We start from the raw sequence: 8,498 nt of genomic DNA on the forward strand, positions 1-8,498 counted from the left end.
TAGTATGAACAAGAATCAGGAGGGAACAATAAAACCAATTTTTCATGACTTAGCACAGCCAGAATTGTTACACAAATGTCTACACGGAAAGACGCAGAATCCTAATGAGAGCGTAAACAATTTGATTTGGAAAGTGATTCCTAAAAGGATGTTTGTAAGCATAAAAACACTGCACTTTGGCATTTATGATGCAATAGCAACCTACAACCAAGAAAACAGTGAGAAGTTCTGAAGGCATTAGGATTTACAGCTGGGGTGAACACTGTATGAGCACTAAGAAATATTGACAGGGAAAGGATAAGAGGAGCAGAAAGAAGAGAAAGGCATATGAAGAAGTATGATGGAACAACAGGCCAGAAAAGAAGACAGAAGAGGAAGCTTTTGGAGGATGAAGAAGAAGACCCTGATAATCCATCCTATAGTGCAGGAATGTATTGAGAAACTTTGATAGCCATTTCCCATAAATTAGAATTTTTCGAATATAAGGAACATTTTCTCAAACTCCACTCAAGCTAGAGAGATGAAATTTTTCTACAGCACTTCTAGTGGTCAAACTTACATTGTAACACAGCCATTTGGCAATATGTTCAGTAGTTTCATTTCAGTTTAATTATAAAGCAATTATTTGTAAAAAAAATTTGAGTCATTAATAAAAAAAATAATTGGAAGGAAACTAGAAAAGATACTCCAAAATCCCTCTGTTATAACTCCAATACTAAACCACTCTATATGTAAAAAGAATTCAAATTTTTCTATTTGGTAGTTTATTCATAAATGTTCCTCAAACTTAGTGATTTTAACATGGGCAGCATAGGCACCTCCGGCTCCCCTTAAGCGGCTCATACGAATTCTCATGCAATCCCGCTTGCTCTGTGTGGCAATAGGTCCTGTGACTGCGTCTCGTTAGGTTACTTCAGCGTAACTGTGCAGTTCTGCTTCGTTTCGCTTTGCCTGCGTTGAGTAAGACCTTTGTGTTAGAATTTTTAGTTACTTGAGGTGCACAAACCACTCTGATGATGATGAGTTATTTATGAAACAACGACACACATTATTAGAGGTTTGTACGTCCAAACAAAATTACGTATCATAACGTTATGGGGACATTCTAATTTAAATGTTCAGGGCACATCTATTACACGGCTATACTGAAATCCCTTATCATTTCGTAAACTATAACTCTTCCTCATTCAATTTGGAACAAGAGTTACGGTAATTAACAGTGCTCCTATTGACAACATTTCTGTAAACATATATAATCCACAAAACAAATTGTATAAATACTTGCAGTTAAACTATGACTAATCAACGAAGTGGGTATCGACGGCTAATAAATAAAAAAAGAATTGTATTAGCACACTGGGAAGATGTAAACAACTCAGCTGGCCTTTAGCGAAATACCGATGTCTAATATGTTCTGTAAAGTGTCCTAATTAATAAATTACGATTAGATATTTTTATTTATTGTTCTTTTCATTTATTGATAGACAAACGGAGATGAATTGCTGTGTTCAGCAGCAGTAGCAGTTGATTTTCCATAGTAAACTTCAAGAGACTATCATTCTACCCAGTTAATTGCTTTGTAAACGGTGCGAACCAACGAGTTGAGCAAGGATCGCCAGTGATTTGTCGCTCCTTGTGTGCCGGGGATCTCGTTCGCGCACGCGCAGTACGCGGACGTTGTTGCGCATGCGCTCTGATGAGATGGCTCAAGGTATGCGTTGTAACGGTTGAAGCCGCTCATTACTCACCACGAACCGGCCAGGACAATGGCGTATATGGCTATACGACGGACTGAATTTTAATATTTGTTATTGGCAACAGGACTTGGCACGTGTATCTATTGAAGAATAGCAGTGACATGAAAGCAATGGCAGGAGCTGAGGCAATTTCCAAACTGATAGTTACGTGAGTAGTTGATAGTTGATGCTCTCGACACCACAGTTTCATCCCACAACAGCAGTTAAGTAAGAGTTGTTCCTTCGTTAGCTATTAATTTTCTAGTGTTTGAAGAAGTCTGAAAATATCAGTGTAGAGATTTATAACATAACCTGCTGTAAAGTCTTGTAACAGTTTGTGCTTGGAATGAGAATTCAGATTTTTACAAGACAAGCGTGTAAACTAACTTTTCTTAGAACATTTTCAGCCGTATCATATGTAGAAAGTGTTCGAAGTGCCACTGACAGCGTAACTAGCTAAATTTTTGCTGCTCCCAAAGACTTTTCTCGTCTGAAGAGTGGTTATTTTCGTAGTTGCATAGCGAGCTTATGTGAGATTCATAATTCAGAAGTTTTATGATCACTTCTTCCCTCAACTGCCTGTAGTAGCGAAACTGTAATTTTGCTATGTTAATAGTTGAAAGATTTAATAATATTCACGATTTTCCAGATTAATTTCCCTGCCTGAAGCCTGTCTAATTAAACTATCCGGAAGAGAATTTTTTTAAATTTATTAAAACTTGCCGCAGAGGCTAAAGACTTCATCCTCTGCAGTAAAGTTCAAGTCGAATTGGTTGTGATCGTCGATATGTGTAGCCTCGAACAAAACTCGATCGTTGTGAATAGAAACATATGAGCAGCGACAGTTTTGATCCCATTTAACAGTAAACCGGTAGTTAAAGAAGAGCAGGGGAAATAGATATTTCACAAGAATATGGATCAGCATTCAGTTTTCTCTGAAGATTTTTCTGCAGGACTATGTATTACAATCGTGTTAATATTTTTGCTTGTTACTTTACAAGTCGTATAACATGTTCCTTTTTTAGTTGGATGTGTCTCCAGTTTTTGTTGCATTAATGACGGCATTGAAGAAACATACGTGACGTTTTGTTGGTTTGAATATCAACTCCGGCGATGTGAATGACGGAAGCAATTGCTTGACAGTGTTGTGCATCCAACGTGAATTGTTAGATGTGCTGTGTGGACTGTGGAGTTTATGAAGGTAAGCATTGTTAAAATTGTAATACTTGAGTAAATTTGAAATTAGGTATATTTTTATGTATAAAGACTTCAGACTTGCAAGTTTAAGAAATTCTCACTTTACATACGGCACCGAAATTTCATCGTATTGTCTTTCGTGAGAAGTTTTGAATATTTGACTACTAGATTCTGCGTAACCGACGTGTTAAGTTTCAAATCAATAAAACGTGTACCAGCACTGTATCGATTCTAAGGTCCTTCTTGGTAGCAATATTGCAGTACAGTTAGAAAGATTGGTATTTTCTGATGCAGGTGCTAATAAGATGTACACAAAAAGTTTTCTTTGCTCAAGACGGAGTAGTAACCCTACGTTGAGTAACGTATCAAAACAAATTAATGTGCACACGTCGTTTTTAAATGCGCTATGATTTGCACATAACATTTGAAGAAAGATTCTTGAGTTTAGTTTCCTAAACGTAGAGAACTTTTCTTTATACAGCACAAGCCTGTTAGATTGATAATTTGTCAACTTTATCTGTACTGTAGCAATGATAATTTGTCAACTTGATCTGTACTGTAGCAAGAGCCAGTGGGTGATGCATCGTTGGCTGCAGCTGCTTCCTTTATTAGCTGGGGAGAGTAGAGATAATTGAACATGTGGGATACATAAGCCACGCATGTTCGCTCAACTGTAGGTAAGTTTTTAACATTGGTGATACCACTGTGTAGTTTCCATCAGTATTTTGTAAGGGAGACACCCTCAGCTGTCTTTAAGTGATATAAGCTTACTGATAGTTTGCTGCTGTTAACATCTCTGCAGTAAATAAGTATCTAATTGGTTTCCAATTCTTGTTTGGTGCAGTTGTGTTAACCAAAAGAAACTTAGTGACTGAAATTACTGCAGTTCGAATAGCTGCGTAAATAATCTAGAAATAGCAGATTTAACCAAACTGATGAAGATGGGGAAATGTGACACTAAGATCGGGGATAGTTGAGCTATAGTGGCACTTTGTCTATGTCCCAATTACATCTGTCAATACGTTTTGTAGATCAGAAATTTTTTCACGTAGACAGTTGTATACTACACACACAAACATGTCTGTAAAGACCAGGCAATCACATATTATTGAATAGTGTAATGTGTTAGTAGGTAAGGCTTATCCACTAGCTTTAAGTGTGAATGATTGCAAAGACTTTAAAGTTAGTGGTATTTTGCCTTCAATAAAAATATTTTCACTGATGAATTTCGGAGTTCATAAGTAACCAGCAGGACACTGTCGTGTCCCTGTGGAAAGTACTGTTAAAACAGGTGCTACATTCTTCTGTTCAGTCCTCAGCGATTGAAGCCATCATTTCACTAGAAATGGTGAGACCTTACCCCTTGCCTTGCAACTTCCACTCCAGAAAAGCTGCAAATTGAGTAGTCTCATCTTGAAAGAGCAGAAAGAGGCAGTGTGAATGGTCAGAGGTTTGTTTAATCCTCAGGAGATTGTCAGATATTGAAGGAACTGAACTAGACTCTTGAACATGATGAAAACTATGCTGAGATTCTAATAAAGTTCAGAGAACAGGCTTTAAATTATTACTGTAGGAATATACTAAAACCCCCTTGCATATCACTCACATAGAGATCATGAGCATAAGAGTAAAATAGTTTTCATGCACAGAGGCAGTCAATCATTCTTCCAGCACTTCATGTGTGAATGAATGGGACAGGAAGAAACTGTAATAACTGGTACAGTGTGATGTACCATTTGCCATGCACCTCACGATGGTTTGCAGAATGTAGATGTAGAGGTAGAAAAGTCAGTGAAAAAATTTCATACAGAATAAAAAAGCACAAATTCTTTTACAGAAGCCCAAAATGAAGACTTCAGTAGAATTGCCATACGGAATCTACCATTCATTCAACTAAAAGTATTAGCACATCCATGGAAATGAAGGGGAGTCATAGTGAAGATGTTAGTTGTGAACAGGAAGCCAGTCATCAATCATTGGTTGTTGGTAAAATTTCAGGGGAAAAGAGAGATGAGAAATTTAGTGACTGACTTTGCTGGTCATATTAAAGTTATTAATTTAGGAGAGGAAGAACTGCAGACTAAGTTTAATTGGCCTCCAATTGAGGGAAAAAATCATTGTTGTTAAGGATCAGATACAAATGATTCTTCAGCCCCTCATAAATACCAAAAATTTTGCATGGCTAGTTCCACTTTCAGAAGTAGTTTTGAATGACTTTGTTTCTTAGTTTGAGTTTTTAACATAATGTGAGATTCTAAGTCCAAAACAAAAATGTTTTCAGAACAAAATGATTTTAGTGTATTATGTTCCAGTTAAAGTATCCTGACTACCTGGGCCAAGTATCTCCACAATGCAGATCCCTTAGGCCATGGTGTAAAGCAGTTTTGTACACAAAACACTTTCTTCATAGTTACATATTTTCCAGTTTGTTTTTAAAGATATAATTTAATGGGAAAATGAGAGGCTTACTGTGACAGTTTTTGTTAAAGCACGTAGCAAAAATTAAAATAATTATAAACAAAAATGTGGCTAATCTATGCCAGTTCTCCCCTAAACATTATAGGCCCTACTGACATATTCTGAAGTTGGCCATTAACTGTAATTTTTTCCTCTTTTTCTGGACTACTTTTCCAAATATAGATTCTGTGAAGGGCCTGCCATTCCTGGTCAAATTAACATTGCTATTGTATGTGGTTACTTAAATTTTACTTATTTCTTGCCTAAGATCTCATAATAACCTGACTTTTATGAGTTGTATGTGTGGGCTAAGATTCTTTGTCAATTGTTGCAGCCTTATATACAGGGTGTTTCAGAAGTGAGTAGCAGAGATGACAGGAATGATAATTCAGAAGAGTCAAGACAACATGGACTCAAAAACACATGCCTTAAGAGCTATGAGAAATTCTTGATCTTAATATCGTGAAACAAATCTCGTTTACTGCAAGCTCTTTGCTTTCCATATTTTGGGGAGTGGTAGTATGGACCAAAACAAGAGTCTAGTAAAAATGTGCTCTAAAATAAATACCTTTAGAGCTATGAGTATGTATTCATCTTCGCTACTTTGAAACACAACTTTTGTAATGACCAAGTGCTGATAACTGTTCAGATATGCGTTTTAGAGCACACGTTTACTGTAGATTTTTGATTTTTTCCTTGTTTTGGTCCACACCACTGAAGATAAAGAATTGTTCATAGCTCTGTGTCCTTGGAGCTCAAGTTAACTTGACGTTTTTCTTTCGAATGACCATTCCTGTCATATCCCTGAATATTGACTGTCACTTCCGACCCACTCTGCATTTTAAGCAGCTATGGGGCTTATTGATTTGGCTGCTACTGTTTTTTTGTAAAGGTTAAGATGATGTTTCAGCAGCTTAAAATGGCACTAGTTTTCCAATAAGCCCTTAATTCCATGTAGACCTGCCATGACTATTTGGATAACTAGGGCATGGTGGGAGCTTCAGTTAGGAAAATGTCAGAAGGCTCCTGTAGTCTCACCTTGGAGCAGACTTTCCTCACAGGTAGCAAGATTGCAAAGGCAGTGATATTGCGTGTAAGACTGCCGCAGGCATTTAAAACTGCTGATGATACTAAATTTCAGTCCACATCAGCAATTACCGTATTTACTCGAATCTAAGCCGTACCTGAAAAATAAGACTCGAAATCAAGGAAAAAAAAAATTACCGAATCTAAGCCGCACCTGAAATTTTGGACTTGAAATTCAAGGGGAGAGAAAAAAATTAGGCCGCACCTCCAAATCGAAACAAGGTTGGTCTATTGTAATATGAGACACAATTTAGATCGAATGAGTGACGATACAGCTATAGTAGTTTGGTTCAAGTCGTAAGCTTAGCAGTTATGCTTTACCAGGTAGCCACTGCTATGCGTCAGGCGCTCCATCCGTATTTATACGGGTACCCTTCCTTTTTCGTGTGCTTCGTCTGGTTTGAACTGATTATTTATTTTTCTTTCATCCGATAAGAGCCGTTCTCTTTGTTATAGGTGTTTACGTCACTCTAAAATGAAACTGCATTATTTTAATGTGTCGTGCATTGTTTGTCGCATTCCGATAATGAATGTTTACGACGTGTCGCTGCTTGCGGCATGGCTTGCTCTTGTGCGCGCTACTGCCGCTTACAATAAAAACAAAGAGAGAAATTGTCTCACTAGCGAAACAATGGCAAGAGACTGCTATTTGTTGTTACTTATACTGCTGCTTTCTTTGATCAAGATCAACAAGGAGCAAATAATAGACTGCGTATGACAAAGATGCTCGCAACGAGAGTTTATCGAAAATTTTTCTGTGTTTGAAAATCTTTGCAGGCGCCTCTTTAGTACATTACATTCTGCGCAGAAATTAGTCATCTTAGATTTAAAAATCTAGTCAATTGCCGTGCTTAATTTCTGACTGTCAGGCATAAGAATAATACGAATATAAACATGACATGACATATGTTTATTCTTCCGCGTTTGCTGTTGTCTCACTAGTTTCGTAGTTTATTAGGCAGACAGGATTTAAATGAGATAGCAGCAAACACGAAAGAATACATGGCAAAATGTTTATATTCGTATTATTCTTATGGTGAAGAGAATACTGCATGTGATTCACAATTCATAAAAGTTCCTATTAGTAACCGTCTCTTCTCACAGGCAGGAAAAAATTCATAATGTAGAGTTGGACGTTTTGACAAACGTCCCAAACAGTCTTGCCAGTTGGATTTTAGTAGTACTTTTAAATGCTGCGGCATTCGAAGATGAACAATACGGAATTTGTATTTATTTCATTGGATAATGTATAAAAATGCAGTGGTCGAAACTCGGGGTTGAGAAAAAAGCTCGTCTTCCACCCTTTTTTTAAATTTATTTACTGATGCAGAGGTTTTGGCGCCAATATTTATCTTTGTGTCTGCAAAGCATGCCTGTGGAGCGCTACGTATATTAGACGGCAGAAGTTAGTTGTGGCGGCACCTACCTATATTTTTCAGAATTTCCGCTTACTTTGCACTTGATTCTAAGCCGCAGCCGGTTTTCAGGATTACAAAAACTGGAAAAAAAGTGCGGATTACATTCGAGTAAATACGGTAACTTAGTGCCATTAATTGGTGCCATCAAAAAACCTAACAGATTTTGGCTGAATACTGTTGCCAAGAGACCACGTGTGGGACGCACAGTTGTTTAATATTGCATTACTGGTAGTGGGCTCTGATAGACTACATGTGCGTGTCCTCATTGGCAAAATTGCGTGCATATTTTTACAATAGGTGAGGACTGTCATGATTGAACCATGGAGTGATGGAAGAAGTTATTCAGGTGAATTGTGCTGCCTGCAGCCTCACATTATGGCCATGTCAGGATATCCACCTGTCCAGAAAAATTGTATGATGCAGAATTGTACACGGTGCAGCACTGGCAGTGTTTTGCGATATAGTGAGCTAAGCCTCTCCAATATTTGTGGCCGTTGCAGAAGACGCAATCAGTGCTTGACAGCTAGTGATGGTAATATTTGCTTCAATCCTCCAGTTGCTCATTCAGTGATCTTATCACAAACAAGAATATCAGTTCACCAGT

The 8,498-nt window shown here is 37.6% G+C and overlaps 1 long non-coding RNA gene across 1 annotated transcript; it reads left to right on the forward strand.

The window, feature by feature from the left end:
- Positions 1-1,732: 1,732 nt before the first annotated feature.
- LOC126427046 (uncharacterized) lies at positions 1,733-3,615 on the forward strand. The gene is made up of 3 exons (XR_007576510.1): positions 1,733-1,964; positions 2,762-2,937; positions 3,496-3,615. It is a non-coding gene; the product is annotated as an uncharacterized LOC126427046 (long non-coding RNA).
- Positions 3,616-8,498: the final 4,883 nt, after the last annotated feature.

Source organism: Schistocerca serialis, chromosome 11 (genome assembly GCF_023864345.2).
Source record: "Schistocerca serialis cubense isolate TAMUIC-IGC-003099 chromosome 11, iqSchSeri2.2, whole genome shotgun sequence".
Classification (NCBI taxonomy): Eukaryota; Metazoa; Arthropoda; class Insecta; order Orthoptera; family Acrididae; genus Schistocerca; species Schistocerca serialis.